We start from the raw sequence: 18,497 nt of genomic DNA on the forward strand, positions 1-18,497 counted from the left end.
GTCAGAGTAGAAGTGCATAGAACAAGAATTGGTGAAAATGGCTATGTGTCACATATGCCTCTATGCATATGTGGCATTTGATTTTTAATTTGACTAGGCTTGACCCAATTGATGTTGTTGAGTGTTGAAATGGTATATAGGAGTGATCCCACCATTCACTACAAGTCTTAGGGTCAAGATCCTCAATTTCGCAAATTTGATATTTTGCTCTCATATGCCTCTATGGCATTATTACTTTCTTTTTAAAATCTTTTGTTTCACTTTGGATTGGGTTTGAGAAGTACTAGATAAGGTTTATGAAGGTTTTCCAATCTTCTAAATAGAGTAGAAAGGCCTAGGGTAAAGTTTTACAAAAATAGCCATAGGCACATATGCCTCTATGCATATGTTTGAATTTATTTTGTTTCACACTTGAATTGGTTGGTAAGTGCTTTGTTGAGTGTGTTGAGGTATTTCAATTCATCTACTCAAGGTAGACAAGGCAAAGCTCATCATTTTCAACAAGTATCCCTAGGCTTGCATATGCCTTTTTCTTAAATAAGATCCTTTCTTTTTATTTTATTTTTCACAAAGATTGATGACAAGAGGGATGAGGTTTAGGGTTTAGTAAGTTTTGCAAGGGTTCACCACCATTTTAGTAAAGTAAGAAAAGTAGAGTTCAAAACCTCCATATTAGGGCTATAGGCCCACATATGTATTTTTCTTCTATTTTGGTTTCTCAAAATAGATCCAAAGGATTTTTGAGAAGGTTAGGGTTTAGGGTTTTTCTTATTTTGATTTCTTTCTCTTTTAATTTCATTTGGTTTGTGATCTTCACTTGATCACTTTAGGGTTTTAGGTTTTATCACAGAAGCATAATAACACTCATCATGGCAAAAACACAAGTAATAGGTAGGAGCACTAAGCATAGCACCCTATATAAGAAAAGTTTTTGTTGGTTCTCATTTTTGGAAAAAGGAAATTTATTTTCTCTTTGTTTTGAAATTTGGGGTGTTACAGGCTCAATGTATATATATACCTCGCCGGAGGTGGTGATTGCTAATTGCTTATCAACATCGCCGGAGGTGTTTGTCGACGGTTGACCTCCATCAACAGTGCCCATTCCTTCGTCATCACCTCGCTGACGACCTTCATCTTCACGGTCGTCAAGGTTCAGATAAGAAGAGATATCCTCTTCTTCATCTTCAACGGCCGGCACTTAAAGAATGTCGCCGTTTATGATGCCGAAAAGATGTGCCTCAGCTTCCGGATTATAGTTATCCCTAATCGGGTTGGCTCTATCGTCTGCCATATGTGTCACTCCTGAAAACATGTAGTAATTAAAAATTGATTATATTAAGTAAAGAAGGTGGCGATGGCGAAAGGGGGGCAGCCTGGTGAAAGGGCGGTGGCGCCGGTGGTGAAAGGGCGCGGTGGCGGTGGCGGTGGCGAAAGGACAACACACATAACCCTCGCCGCCCCCTCTCGATCCCAAAAAAAAACACCGCGCGTATATGGAGGGGGCGACGAGGGGCTCGCTGCCCCCTCCGTATACACGCGGTGGTTAAGTCAAATTTGTTAAGTCAAGCCTCCGTATACGCGCGGCGATTTGTGTTAAGTTAAAACAAAAAAACAAAATAATTCTTGTTAATTAAGATAATTTTTTTGTTAAGTTAAAATTTTGTTAAGTCTAAATTTTGTTAAGTAAAATTTTTGTTAAGTAAATTTTTTGTTAAGTAAATTTTTTGTTAAGTTAAAATTTTGTTAAGTCAAAATTTTGTTAAGTCAAGATTTTGTTAAGTCAAAATTTTGTTAAGTATACAAAATTTTGTTAAGTATACAAAATTTTAGTTACAAATTTTTGTTAAGTATACAAAATTTTGTTAAGTATATATACAAAATTTTAGTTACAAAATTTGTTAAGTATACAAATTTTGTTAAGTATACAAATTTAGTTACAAAATTTTGTTAAGTATACAAAATTTTAGTTTCAAATTTGATTAACTGAAAAAAAGGCCTCCTCTCCCTCGATCTCTCTCTCTTCTCCCCTCTCTCTGTTTCCCTCCCCGGCCGGCCGGCATCCTCTCTCGATCTGCATGCGACGACGGCGCGCGCGGCCGGCGAGGAGACAGCGGCGGCGCGCGCGGCGCGGCGAGGAGCAGGGCGGGGCGGCACGTACTCCGGCCGCGACGGGGCTTCGCGGCGACGGTGTCGATCGAAGCGTGCGTGCGGCGGCGGTCGGCGAGAGGAGGAGGGCGGCGCGCGGTCGGCGAGAGAGCGCGGGGCGACGGCGTCGAGACGCGGCAGCGGTCGGCGAGAGAGGGTACGGCGGCGGTCGGCGAGAGAGGCAGCTGCCGGCGTCGCGCGTCTATGTAACTTGGGCGGATTGGGAAGAATGGCGCGCCCGTTTGCGCTCCCGTGAAATTTATAGCGACGGGCCTTTAGTCGCGGTTGGTGTGGCCAACCGCGACTAAAGGGTACCCTTTAATCGCGGTTGGCCACACCAACCGCGACTAAAGGTTTTTTCGCCCGAATCGAGCGGTTCCCGCGGAAATACCCTTTAGTCGCGGTTGGCGAGGCCAACCGCGACTAAAGGTCATTTTTAAAATTCTTTTCCATTTCAAAATATGAAAAATTCAAATAATATATCAAAAAAAGTCAGAAAAATAAAACTAATTCAATTCAAAATGTTAAAAATACAAATAATATATCAAAAAATTCAGAAAAATAAAACTAATTCATTTAAAATTCTTAAAAATACAAATAATATATCAAAAATTCAGAAAAATAAAACTAATTCATTTCAAAATCTTAAAAATAAAAATAATATATCAAAAAATTCAGAAAAATAAAACTAATTCATTTCAAAATCTTAAAGATACAAATATTATATCAAAAAATTCAGAAAAAATAAAACTAATTCATTCCAAAATCTTAAAAATACAAATAATATATCAAAAAATTCAGAAAAATAAAACTAATTCATTTCAAAATCTTAAAAATACAAATAATATATCAAAAAATTCAGAAAATTCCAATTTCTTCCCTCATCTGTCTTCCCACCCCCGCTTCCCACAAGTTCTTCCCGACCGTCTCTGTCTTCCCTTGCCCCTCTTCCCGCCAGTTCTTTCCCGCCTCTGTCTTTCACGGGCTTGCAGGAAAATTTTCCCGAGGAGCAACTTCCGAAGATGTCGTAGGGCGTGTGCACCGATAACATCTTCGAGAAGTTGCGCCACGAGAGATTTTCTAACCCTTTACCGAACACTGTTAGAGGAGATGGAGTCTTTCACGGGCTTGCAGGAAAATTTTCCCGAGGAGCAACTTCCGAAGATGTCGTAGGGCGTGTGCACCGACGACATCTTCGAGAAGCTGCGCCACGGGATATTTTCCAACCCTTTACCCAACACTGTTAGAGGAGATGGAGTCTTTCACGGGCTTGCAGGAAAATTTTCCCGAGGAGCAACTTCCGAAGAAGCCGTAGGGCGTGTGCATCGACGACATCTTCGAGAAGTTGCGCCACGGGAGATTTTCCAACCCTTTACTCCATCCATGGGGATGAAACTCTCCCTACCTGCTAGGTTGGCTTGCTGGTCTACTTGTCAAGGTGTATTGATGCTCCTTTTATAGGCACGGCGCCGCTGCTGCTTTGTCTTGTTCCTCCGACAGGGCGTCGTGCGCTACATGCTTTATCTCATCGAGCAGTGCGTCCACCCACGCGTCCTTATCCTGCCGACAGCTTTAGTCACGGTTGCACCATCCAGTCGGGACTAAAGCTTACCCAAACGTCCTTATCCCACCAACAATTTTGTTAGATGACACAAAAACCACATTTAGTCCCGGTTGCACCCACCAGCTGGGACTAAAGGTTAGATGACCAGCTCTGGATTCCTCCTCTTCTTCCCGCCATTTCTTCCATGTCTTCCCGCCTCTTTCTTCCCGCCACTTTCTTCCCGCCTCCTGTCTTCCCGCTCCCATTTTCCCGCCATTTCTCACTACATATATGTAGCCCGGCTTGGCCAGCATTATCACATCTCTACAATCTCTCATCACTCTCTCATGGCTTCCACCGCACCCACTCTAACCTACCAGCAGGTGGAGGAGCTTTGCGCCTCGAACTACCCTTGCCCACCGGGCTACCGCATCCCCGCCGGGTGGAGCCTAAGCGCAGGAGGCGTGCCGGTCCCTCCCGTCCCTCAAGGTACTGCGCGCCGGGCGGCCATCACGAACCACTACTACCTCGATCTCACGCCGGAGCAGCGGATGAATCCCCGCTGGCATCCCGATAACCAGCATACTTGGGACGCCTTCTTCATCAATCGGCGTGACAGGGCGCTCGCCAGGTATGAGGAGGACGGTCTGCCTCCTGGGAACTTCCACGAGGCCGGCCGTCAGCTATGGTGGTACGGCCGGACTCTACAGAGCGTCATGGACTACATCACGGCCGGCGATATCCCCCGCCTGTGCTACCCTCAGTTCGAGCCACGAGAGCCGCCCGACGACAGCGACGACGACAGCAGCGACGACAACGAAGGCAACTTAGAAGGCGACGACTACCAGTACAACGGCGGCAACTATGAAGACTACGAGTCTGCATATTATACGCCTAGGCAGGAGTATGACTAAGTCACTCCAAATTTCATGTATCATCAGTGGTATTTATGGCATGGCCAATCAATTTCGGCAATGCTAGATCCACCAAATCCCATGCAATTACGGCTCCTTTAGTCCATTTCCCATTATACGCCTAGGCAGGAGTATGACTTAGTCACTCCAAATTTCATGTATCATCAGTGGTATCTCGAATCAATCGAATCATTCAAAAATGGACACCAAACACATCACAGATAATATAATTCACATGATCCATTCAACAAAGTTTGGTACAATAAATTATTACACATCATTTCTTCCCTTGTGTCCCTACTTGCTTACGATTGGGCCGTATCCATGGAGCATCCTCATCATTTAACTTAATGCTTGGGTCGGTGTTCACTTTGAAGGGCGGAATTTCACCAAACATATTATAATCTTCTGACATGTCTGTCTTTCCCTCCACTCCCACGATATTTCTTTTCCCTGAAAGAACAATGTGGCGCTTTAGATCATGGCATGATGTACTGATCGTTTTCTTATCTTTCCGTTTCCTCGGTTTGCTACTCATGTCCTTCACATAGAAAACCTGAGCAACATCTTTCGCTAGGACGAATGGTTCGTCAAGGTAACCAAGATCGTTGAAATCCACCATTGTCATTCCGTATTGCTGGTCCACCTTTACCCCACCTCCTGTTAGCTTGAACCATTTGCACCGGAACAAAGGGACCTTAAAGGAGGGTCCATAGTCAAGTTCCCATATCTCCTCTATGTAACCATAATATGTGACCTTTTGCCCATTCTCGGTTGCTGCATCAAAGCGGACACCACTGTTTTGGTTGGTGCTCATTTTATCTTGGGCGATCGTGTAAAATGTATTCCCATTTATCTCGTACCCTTGGAAAGTTTTTATAGTCGAAGATGGTGTCTTGGCCAACATGTACAGCTGATCTACCACATCATCGTCATTCATTAAATGTTTTCTCAACCAACTGCCGAAAGTCTCCATGTGGGCCTTCGTAATCCAGGATTCAGGCTTCCCCGGGTTGTCCTCGCGTAAAATATTCTTGTGTTTCTCAAAGTACGGAGCCACCAAGCTGGAATTGGTCAAGCGTGTGGTGTGCTTCAGTCATAGAATGGCCGTCCATACATATCGTTGATTTCCTGCCGATCGTGCCTTTTCCACTTAGTCTCCCTCGTCTTTGCGATCGAGGAAGACCAATCGGCTTAAGGTCAGGAACAAAGTCAACACAAAACTCAATTACCTCCTCATTTCCATAGCCCTTGGCAATGCTTCCTTCTGGCCTAGCACGGTTACGAACATATTTCTTTAATACTCCCATGAACCTCTCAAAGGGGAACATATTGTGTAGAAATAGAGGACCGAGGATGGAAATCTCTTCGACTAGGTGAACCAGGAGGTGCGTCATAATATTGAAGAAGGATGGCGGGAACATCAACTCGAAACTGACAAGACATTGGACCACATCGTTCTGTAGCCGTGGTAGATCTTTTGGATTGATTACCTTCTGAGAGATTGCATTGAGGAATGCACATAGCTTCACCATGGCTACTCGAACATTTTCCGGTAGGAGCCCTGATGGCGTGTATTTCACACGTTCGTTGGGCAACCCCAAGAGGAAGGTATGATGCGCACAGCAGCAAGTTTTCCCTCAGAAAGAAACCAAGGTTTATCGAACCAAGAGGAGCCAAGAAGCACGTTGAAGGTTGATGGCGGCGGGATGTAGTGCGGCGCAACACCAGAGATTCCGGCGCCAACGTGGAACCTGCACAACACAACCAAAGTACTTTGCCCCAACGAAACAGTGAGGTTGTCAATCTCACCGGCTTGCTGTAACAAAGGATTAACCGTATTGTGTGGAAGATGATTGTTTGCAGAAAACAGTAGAACGATGTGCAGATGATTGTATTTCAGTAAAGAGAATTGGACCGGGGTCCACAGTTCACTAGAGGTGTCTCTCCCATAAGACGAACAGCATGTTGGGTGAACAAATTACAGTTGGGCAATTGACAAATAAAGAGAGCATGACCATGCACATACATATCATGATGAGTATAGTGAGATTTAATTGGGCATTACGACAAAGTACATAGACCGTCATCCAACTGCATCTATGCCTAAAAAGTCCACCTTCAGGTTATCATCCGAACCCCCTCCAGTATTAAGTTGCTAACAACAGACAATTGCATTAAGTATTGCGCGTAATGTAACTAGTGACTACATCCTTGAACATAGCACTAATGTTTTATCCCTAGTGGCAACAGCACATCCATAACCTTAGTGGTTCTTGTCACTCCTCCAGATTCACAGAGGCATGAACCCACTATCGAGCATAAATACTCCCTCTTGGAGTTACTAGCATCAACTTGGCCAGAGCATCTACTAATAACGGAGAGCATGCAAGATCATAAACAACACATAAGCATAGCTTTGATAATCAACATAACAAGTATTCTCTATTCATCGGATCCCAACAAACGCAACATATAGGATTACAGATAGATGATCTTGATCATGTTAGGCAGCTCACAAGATCCAACAATGATAGCACAATGGGGAGAAGACAACCATCTAGCTACTGCTATGGACCCATAGTCCAGGGGTAGACTACTCACACATCACACCGGAGGCGACCATGGTGGCGTAGAGTCCTCCGGGAGATGATTCCCCTCTCGGCGGGTGCCGGAGGCGATCTCTGGATCCCCGAGATGGGATCGGTGGCGGCGTCTCTGGAAGGTTTTCCGTATCGTGGTTCTCGATGCGGGGTTTCTTCACGGAGACTTTTTATAGGCGAAAGGGCAGGTCAAGAGGCGGCACGGGGCCCCACACCACAGGGCCGCGCGGCCAAAGGGGGGCCGCGCCGCCCTAGGGTGTGGCCCCTCCGTGGCCCCTCTTCGTCTCTCCTTCGGACTTACGGAAGCTTCGTGAGAAAATAGGCCCCTGGGCTTTGATTTCGTCCAATTCCGAGAATATTTCCTTACTAGGATTTCTGAAACCAAAAACAGCAGAAACAAAGCAATCGGCACTTCGGCATCTTGTTAATAGGTTAGTTCCAGAAAATGCACGAATATGACATAAAGTGTGCATAAAACATGTAGATAACATCAATAATGTGGCATGGAACATAAGAAATTATCGATACGTCGGAGACATATCAGCATCCCCAAGCTTAGTTCTGCTCGTCCCGAGCAGGTAAAACGATAACACAGATAATTTACGGAGTGACATGCCATCATAATCTTGATCATACTATTTGTAAAGCATATGTAGTGAATGCAGCGATCAAAACAATGTATATGACATGAGTAAACAAGTGAATCATAAAGCAAAGACTTTTCATGAATAGCACTTCAAGACAAGCATCAATAAGTCTTGCATAAAAGTTAACTCATAAAGCAATAATTCAAAGTAAAGGTATTGAAGCAACACAAAAGAAGATTAAGTTTCAGCGGTTGCTTTCAACTTGTAACATGTATATCTCATGGATATTGTCAACATAGAGTAATATAATAAGTGCAATAAGCAAGTATGTAGGAATCAATGCATAGTTCACACAAGTGTTTGCTTCTTGAGGTGGAGAGAAATAGGTGAACTGACTCAACATTGAAAGTAAAAGAATGGTCCTCCATAGAGGAAAAGCATCGATTGCTATATTTGTGCTAGAGCTTTGATTTTGAAAACATGAAACAATTTTGTCAACGGTAGTAATAAAGCGTATGTATCATGTAAATTATATCTTACAAGTTGCAAGCCCCATGCATAGTATACTAATAGTGCCCGCACCTTGTCCTAATTAGCTTGGACTACCGGATCATCACAATGCATTGTTTTTACCAAGTGTCACAAAGGGGTACCTCTATGCACTTTGTACAAAGGTCTAAGGAGAAAGCTCGCATTGGATTTCTCGCTATTGATTATTCTTCAACTTAGACATCCATACCGGGACAATATAGACAACAGATAATGGACTCCTCTTTTATGCATAAGCATATAACAACAATTAATAATTTTCTCATTTGAGATTTGAGGATTGTTGTCCAAAACTGAAACTTCCACCATGGAACATGGCTTTAGTTAGCGGCCCAATGTTCTTCTCTAACATATGCATGCTTAACCCTATGGTGGTAGATCTCTCTTACTTCAGACAAGACGAACATGCATAGCAACTCACACGATATTCAACAAAGAGTAGTTGATGGCGTCCCCAGTAAACATGGTTATCGCACAACAAGCAACTTAATAAGAGATAAAGTGCATAATTACATATTCAATACCACAATAGTTTAAAGCTATTTGTCCCATGAGCTATATATTGCAAAGGTGAATGATGGAATTTTAAAGGTAGCACTCAAGCAATTTACTTTGGAATGGCGGAAAATACCATGTAGTAGGTAGGTATGGTGGACACAAATGGCATAGTGGTTGGCTCAAGTATTTTGGATGCATGAGAAGTATTCCCTCTCGATACAAGGTTTAGGCTAGCAAGGCTTATTTGAAACAAACACAAGGATGAACCGGTGCAGCAAAACTCACATAAAAGACATATTGAAAACATTATAAGACTCTACACCGTCTTCCTTGTTGTTCAAACTCAATACTAGAAATTATCTAGACCTTAGAGAAACCAAATATGCAAACCAAATTTTAGCATGCTCTATGTATTTCTTCATTAATGGGTGCAAAGTATATGATGCAAGAGCTTAATCATGAGCACAACAATTGCCAAGTATCACATTACCCAAGACATTTATAGCAATTACTACATGTATCATTTTCCAATTCCAACCATATAACAATTTAACGAAGGAGAAACTTCGCCATGAATACTATGAGTAGAAACCAAGGACATACTTGTCCATATGCTACAGCGGAGCGTGTCTCTCTCCCATAAAGTGAATGCTAGGATCCATTTTATTCAAACAAAACAAAAAACAAAAACAAACCGACGCTCCAAGAAAAAGCACATAAGATGTGATGGAATAAAAATATAGTTTCAGGGGAGGAACCTGATAATGTTGTCGATGAAGAAGGGGATGCCTTGGGCATCCCCAAGCTTAGACGCTTGAGTCTTCTTGATATATGCAGGGGTGAACCACCGGGTGCATCCCCAAGCTTAGAGCTTTCACTCTCCTTGATCATGTTGCATCATACTCCTCTCTTGATCCTTGAAAACTTCCTCCACACCAAACTCGAAACAACTCATTAGAGGGTTAGTGCACATTATAAATTGACATATTCAGAGGTGACACAATCATTCTTAACACTTCTGGACATTGCATAATGCTATTGGACATTAATGGATCAAAGAAATTCATCCAACATAGCGAAAGAGGCAATGCGAAATAAAAGGCAGAATCTGTCAAAACAGAACAGTTCGTATTGACGAATTTTAAAATGGCACCAGACTTGCTCAAATGAAAATGCTCAAATTGAATGAAAGTTGCGTACATATCTGAGGATCATGCACGTAAATTGGCTTAATTTTCTGAGTTACCTACAGGGAGGTGGACCCAGATTCGTGACAGCAAAGAAATCTGGAACTGTGCAGTAATCCAAATCTAGTACTTACTTTTCTATCAACGGCTTAACTTGGCACAACAAAACACAAAACTAAGATAAGGAGAGGTTGCTACAGTAGTAAACAACTTCCAAGACACAAAATAAAAACAAAGTACTGTAGCAAAATAACACATGGGTTATCTCCCAAGAAGTTCTTTCTTTATAGCCATTAAGATGGGCTCAGCAGTTTTAATGATGCACTCGCAAGAAATAGTATTTGAAGCAAAAAGAGAGCATCAAGAAGCAAATCCAAAACACATTTAAGTCTAACATGCTTCCTATGAAAAGGAACCTTGTACACAATTAAATTCATGAAGAGCAAAATGACAAGATCAGGAAGATAAAACAAGTGTAGCTTCAAAAATTTCAGCACATAGAGAGGCATTTTAGTAACATGAAAATTTCTACAACCATATTTTCCTCTCTCATAATAATTTTCAGAGGCATCATGAACAAACTCAACAATATAAGTATCACATAAAGCATTCTTATTCACATGCATAAAAGTATCATTACTCTCCACATAAGCATAATCAATTTTATTAGTTGTAGTGGGAGCAAATTCAACAAAGTAGCTATCATTATTATTCTCATTATCAAATATAGGAGGCATACTGTAATAATAATCAAATTTATCCTCCATAACAGGCGGTACTAAAAGACCAATATCATTATCATAAATAGGAGGCAAAGTATCATCAAAGTAAATTTTCTCCTCAATGCTTGGGGGAATAAAAAGATCATGAAAACCAGCTTCCCCAAGCTTAGAACTTTCCATATTATTATCAACAATGGTGTTCAAAGCGTTCATACTAATATTACTACCAGCATGCAAATAAGATCCCATAGGTTTTTTAATTTTCGCATCAAACAATCCATGTTTTAAATCAGGAAATAGAATAAGAAGATCATTCTTGTCCATTATGCCAAACTAGTGTAATAAAAACATGCATGATATTATAAAGTAAAAAAGTAACTAATTTTTTTGTGTTTTTGATTTAGTGCAGCAAACAAAGTAGTAAATAAAACTAAGCAAGACAAAAACAAAGTAAAGAGATTGAGAAGTGGAGACTCCCCTTGCAGCGTGTCTTGATCTCCCCGGCAACGGCGCCAGAAAATATGCTTGATGGCGTGTATTTCACACGTTCGTTGGGCAACCCCAAGAGGAAGGTATGATGCGCACAGCAGCAAGTTTTCCCTCAGAAAGAAACCAAGGTTTATCGAACCAGGAGGAGCCAAGAAGCACGTTGAAGGTTGATGGCGGCGGGATGTAGTGCGGCGCAACACCAGAGATTCCGGCGCCAACGTGGAACCTGCACAACACAACCAAAGTACTTTGCCCCAACGAAACAGTGAGGTTGTCAATCTCACCGGCTTGCTGTAACAAAGGATTAACCGTATTGTGTGGAAGATGATTGTTTGCAGAAAACAGTAGAAACAGTATTACGATGTAGATTGTATTTCGATGAAGAATTGGACCGGGGTCCACAGTTCACTAGAGGTGTCTCTCCCATAAGACGAACAGCATGTTGGGTGAACAAATTACAGTTGGGCAATTGACAAATAAAGAGAGCATGACCATGCACATACATATCATGATGAGTATAGTGAGATTTAATTGGGCATTACGACAAAGTACATAGACCGTCATCCAACTGCATCTATGCCTAAAAAGTCCACCTTCAGGTTATCATCCGAACCCCCTCCAGTATTAAGTTGCTAACAACAGACAATTGCATTAAGTATTGCGCGTAATGTAACTAGTGACTACATCCTTGAACATAGCACTAATGTTTTATCCCTAGTGGCAACAGCACATCCATAACCTTAGTGGTTCTTGTCACTCCTCCAGTTCACGAGAGGCATGAACCCACTATCGAGCATAAATACTCCCTCTTGGAGTTACTAGCATCAACTTGGCCAGAGCATCTACTAATAACGGAGAGCATGCAAGATCATAAACAACACATAAGCATAGCTTTGATAATCAACATAACAAGTATTCTCTATTCATCGGATCCCAACAAACGCAACATATAGAATTACAGATAGATGATCTTGATCATGTTAGGCAGCTCACAAGATCCGACAATGATAGCACAATGGGGAGAAGACAACCATCTAGCTACTGCTATGGACCCATAGTCCAGGGGTAGACTACTCACACATCACACCGGAGGCGACCATGGCGGCGTAGAGTCCTCCGGGAGATGATTCCCCTCTCCGGCAGGGTGCCGGAGGCGATCTCCTGGATCCCCCAAGATGGGATCGGCGGCGGCGGCGTCTCTGGAAGGTTTTCCGTATCGTGGTTCTCGGTACTGGGGGTTTCGTCACGGAGACTTTTATAGGCGAAAGGGCAGGTCAAGAGGCGGCACGGGGCCCCACACCACGGGCCGCGCGGCCAAGGGGGGGGTCGCGCCGCCCTAGGGTGTGGCCCCTCCGTGGCCCCTCTTCGTCTCTCCTTCGGACTTCTGGAAGCTTCGTGAGAAAATAGGCCCCTGGGCTTTGATTTCGTCCAATTCCGAGAATATTTCCTTACTAGGATTTCTGAAACCAAAAACAGCAGAAAATAGCAACTGGCACTTCGGCATCTTGTTAATAGGTTAGTTCCAGAAAATGCACGAATATGACATAAAGTGTGCATAAAACATGTAGATAACATCAATAATGTGGCATGGAACATAAGAAATTATCGATACGTCGGAGACGTATCAAGCCCCCTCAAAGCAATCGGAAGCAATTGCGTCATAATCACGTGGCAGTCGTGAGACTTCAGGTTTTGGAACTTTTTGTCCGCCATGTTTATTATTCCCTTTATATTCGACGAGAATCCAGACGGGACCTTCGTACTGCTCAGGCATTCAAAAAAGATGACCTTCTCTTCTTTGGTCAGAGCGTAGCTGGCACGACCTTGAAACCATTCCGGATGCCGGTCATTAGGGTCTTTCAAACGTTGTTGGTCCTGCCGTGCTTCCTTTGTATCATTTGTCTTCCCATACACGCCCAAGAAGCTTAGGAGGTTCACGCAAATATTCTTCGTAACATGCATCACGTCGATTGCAGAGCGGACATCTAGGACTTTCCAGTATTCTAGCTCCCAGAATATAGATTTCTTCTTCCACATGGGTGCGTGCCCGTCAACTCCCTACGAAACTGATTGTCCGCTAGGACCCTTTCCAAAGATGACTTTCAAATCCTTGACCATATCAAATACCTCAGCACCAGTACGTTCTGCAGGCTTCGGCCGGTGATCTGCCTTGCCGTTGTAATGCTTGCCTTTCTTTCTTACTGGATGAATTTTCGGAAGAAATCGACGATGCCCAAGGTACATGTTCTTCTTACAATTTGGCAAATATACACTTTCAGTCTCATGTAAGCAGTGCGTGCATGCATTGTATCCCTTATTTGACAGTCCTAAAAGGTTACTAAGAGCAGGCCAATCGTTGATGGTTACGAAAAGCAACGCTCGTAGGTCAAATTCCTCTTCGTTGTGCTCATCCCACACACGTACACCAGGTCTGCCCCACAACTGTAAAAGTTCATCAACTAATGGCCTTAGTTACACATCGATGTGGTTGCCGGGTTGCTTCGGACCTTGGATGAGCACTGGCATCTAATGAACTTCCGCTTCATGCACAACCAAGGAGGAAGGTTGTAGATGCATAGAGTCACGGGCCAGGTGCTATGGCTGGAGCTCTGCTCGCCAAAAAGATTCATGCCATCTGTACTTAGACCAAATCTTATGTTCCTTGCGTCAGCTGCAAAATCTTTGAACTCTCTGTCGATCTTTCTTCATTGCGTTCTATCTGCGGGGTGTCTCAACTCCCCGTCCGACTTACGGTCCTCTTTGTGCCATCGCAACAACTTGGCATGCTCTTTGTTCCTAAACAGATGTTTCAACCGTGGTATTATAGGAGCATACCACATCACCTTGGCGGGAACCCTCTTCCTGGGTTTCTGGCCCTCAACATCGTCACCAGGGTCATCGCCTCTGATCTTATAACGCAATGCAGTGCATACCGGGCATTCATTCAAATTCTCATATTCACCACGGTATAGGATGCAGTCGTTGATGCATGCATGTATCTTCAGAACCTCTAAACCTAGAGGGCAGACAACCTTCTTTGCTTCGTACGTAATGGCGGGCAACTCGTTATTCTTTGGAAACATATTCTTCAACATTTTCAGCAAGTTTTCAAATCCTGAGTCACCTACACCTTCATGTGCCTTCCATTTCAGCAAATCCAGTGTGCAGCCCAGCTTTTTCAGACCATTATCGCATCCAGGGTACAGCGACTTTTTGTGATCCTCTAACATGCGATCCAAATTCTCCCTCTCCTTTTCAGTTCCGCAGCTTCTCCGTGCATCGGCAATGGTCCGACCAAGATCATCAACGGACTCATCACGTGCCTCTTCTTCACCTTCCCCTTCACCTTCCCCTTCACCTTCCCCACCTTCAGCATCCTCCATGAAAGTATCACCGAAATGATCAAGATAGTTGTCATCGATGAAATCATCCCCTTCTTCATCTTCTTCCATTATAACCCCTCTTTCTCCATGCTTGGTCCAACAATTATAGCTTGGCATGAAACCCTGCCGAAGCAGGTGCATGTGAACATCTCTTGAGGAAGAGTAACCCTTCTGATTCTTACAGGCAACACATGGACAGATAACAAAACCCCTCTGCTTGTTCGCATTAGCCACTACGAGGAAATCTTTCAAACCCGTAGTGAACTCGTCGGAGAGTCGGTTACCGTACATCCATTGCCGATTCATCTGCATTATTATAATATAAAATATATAATTAACCATCATGCATTTGTTAAACTAACTAGCTACAAACAATAGAAATTAAACAATGAACTACACACATGCATATTTTATCAGTGACACGTGAAAGGTTCAAGTTGCTAACCGCGATCGAGGAGGAAAAAATAAATGAGGAAGCTCAAGTGTGGCTCCGACACTTCATACCATGTTTGTTTCATGCTCTTGGGGCATTTCATCAAACACCTTGTGTGCATAAGAGGAACCAAAAGCAAACCTACACCCCCTTGTGAAGTTTGTGAAGAGAAGTGGCACCAAATGGCTAAGTGTGGCTGCTGGATGGGTATATATAGGGGAGGGGCTTTAGTCGCGGTTGGCCTGGTAAACCGTGACTAAAGGTGCCCGAAGGCCTTTAGTCGCGGTTGGCCTGGCCAACCGCGACTAAAGCCCCTCACGTGCACCAGCTGGCCACTGAGCGCCCTGGGCCCAGGTCTTTGGTTGCGGTTCGCCTCCCGAACCGCGACTAAATGTCCCATTAATCACGGTTCGAAATATTTAGGGACTAATGGAGCTGGATAGAAGACCCTTTTTCTACCAGTGCTAACATCCAAGTTTCAGAAGCATCGCTCCATGCACGTCCGATCGGTGCACATTATCCAAAGTTTTTTTTTTTTTTGAAAGGAATCACCCAAGTTTCAGAAGCATCCATCCATGCATGTAGCTAGCACATGCGTCCACCCCAACTATACATGTTGGTGTCATCTTCCTCTGTACACACTTATTTATGCAAGTAGTAGCTACCACCGTCATCCATCTACATCTCGTACATGCCAGCTCCTATACAAGCAATCTCCTACTACCTCCTCCCAAGACTTAAGTACTATATTTTTTCAGAAAGTCAAACTATGTTAAATTTGACCAAATTTTTATCAAAAATCATAACATGAAAAGTACAAAATCAATATCATTAGATAGATAATGAAATATATTTTCATATGGTATCTACAATATATCATATTTATTCATAGATTCTTCTAAAAGTTTGATCAAACTTCACTTCGTTTGACTTTTCAAAAAAAAATAGACCTTATACCTTGAAATGGAGGTAGTATTATCTACGGAGTACTCCATAATTGGTCGATCATCCTCATATTAATCCTACATGTCTGATGCATGTCACAATACTATACACCACCGTCATCTCTACGCCGATTCAGCATCTGCCAATTGTTATTTGTTAATCCATCTCATGGGTCGGCCGGAGACATCCATTAATGATCCACATGTGGTCTGATTAGGCTAGTCATAGTGCTAGTATCATAGCTAGTATCATGCATCCTAGCCCACCAAAAATGCTGATGTGACAGGTAATTATAGATGAGAGAGGAGATTAGAGTATCATAGGTAGATACTGTATCATAGCGCACATCACGAGAAAAGTTAGTATCAAATAAATCTTGTACACAAATTTGTATTGGGATTCTACAAATCAATTAATATAGCTAAACTATGATATTAGTCTATGATACTATGCATTATGGATCTAGTATCATAGAAAAGTATCATATACATGATACTACTATATGATACTACCCACTATGGCCAGCCACTTGTGTCTAGAGCATCAAAATCAACGACAACTAATATGAAATCGAGGGAGTAACTATACACACAATGTTGGTGGGCCACACTTACCATTGACCGAAGGAAAGCGACAAAACAACTTGCCTGTTGGAGGAAGGGGATGATGACCAATCCGATGTGGCAACACCTGGCAGCCAGTGTACCCGGCATATGCTGAGCTCGCTGATTGATTGTGTTGCTTCATCTCCTCTCGGCTCTCTTTTCCATCTACTGGCCGTGCTCCTTCTTATCAACTGTAGCTGCATTATTTTATCTGGATCTACCAGCATTATTGGACTACTTAATTGTGGATTGAATCTTGACAGTTTGGTTCCGGTTGGACAGTTGGTGGTCGTCATGTACTATTAGAGGATGGATAACCTGGAAGCAACTGATGGGCTCCACATTCTATCTATTCGTGTACTAATATAAGCCCCCTGTACGAATCCAGATGGTGTAGCAACAACAATTTTTCCCCAAAACAAAAACACGTGATCCACGAGATGGCTGACCTGACAATTTCAATCCCTTGATCGGTTCTTATTATCTTGGTGTTCCATGTTATCGGGCCTATTCAGCATCTGCGACTTCGCTAAAACATGAGATACACGCCTGATTACCCCTATGTAAAACTGTTGGTGCGCCATCGATAATCCACCCGGATAAAAGCAACAAACCAAATTACCTGTCCAACGTGGCACCACCTGGCAGCCAGTATGTCTAGCAGATACTGAGCTCACCGGTTGTGTTGCTTCCTCTTCTTTGCCCTCTATCTAGTTCTTGTGCTGCATTATTTCCTCTACTGTGTAGTTATTTGCATTATTTTTCTGTGGATATGTATGTCAGCATTATTTATTGTGCGTGCGTGTGTTCATAGGGATGAATGTATATGTATATGTATGAACGTCTACGTCTGTACAGTATTTCGCAAAAAAAGTTTTATTCAGGTTAGTGGTCAGCATGGATTAGGTGCTAGATAATCCTGAAGAAACTGGTGGCATGATTTTGTGGGCTCGGATTTTACATTCATTATTATAGTAATTTAAATCCGTTAAATGATCCAAATATAGTGGTAGAAACATTTTTCAAGCTAGGGGAGAACATGTGATACTCGATAATGTACAATAATTATAACCATTTGATTTTTTGGATTTATTTTAACAAGGTCGATTGTAACATATCCGGCGTGCAATATCCAATAGCAGAGAAGGCAACAATATAGATGTTTTATTAGCAATGTCTATAAAATTTAATCTGATGGGTCGATTTTAGTCATCTTAGTGTTATGTGTTATCATGTGGAGTGGGGGGCTTCATATAGGAAATTCCTCGTCGCGCACAAACAGACATATATGTTACACCCATGTGTATATTTCAATTAAAGAAAGTTGTCTCCAAACTTTTTGGGATGCAGCTTCGTAAAGTGAAAAAGGTGATAAAATTGACTCTCTTTCACTTATTCACTTACAGTTACATCCTTTTTCCATCTGTGGGGTTCCGAACCTACAAACCATAGTTTCTAGCTAGAAAGCTAACAAATAAAAAGAGAGTGTTGTTGACATTCTTGGTACTGAGCTACCAACAAATGTGTGATCTTTAATGAATGAAGTTGGACATAAACTCTTTGATAAGAAATCTTATACAAGGCGACAAAAATTCATCGAAATCAATTCACGAATTCCTCGACCAATTCACTCATGGTGGTATCTTCTCTGACATCAAGGGTTCTCTTGACTCTCGAGCCATGACTTCTATACTCTCAAGCGGCAACAGCCGGTGAAATGGCATCGGTCTACAATGGAGGTGTGGCGTGTGGATAGATACCACTAGACCATCATCATTGGCTCAGCAAGAAGGGCTCAAGGTGGGTCATCATTGAAAGGAAAACTTATTTTGTGGGAGGTAAAACCATGTCGGGGTCCAGGAAGAAGGAAATGCAAAGACTAATTCAGCCATAG

This window comes from Lolium perenne, chromosome 7 (assembly GCF_019359855.2).
Source record: "Lolium perenne isolate Kyuss_39 chromosome 7, Kyuss_2.0, whole genome shotgun sequence".
NCBI classification, from domain to species: domain Eukaryota; kingdom Viridiplantae; phylum Streptophyta; class Magnoliopsida; order Poales; family Poaceae; genus Lolium; species Lolium perenne.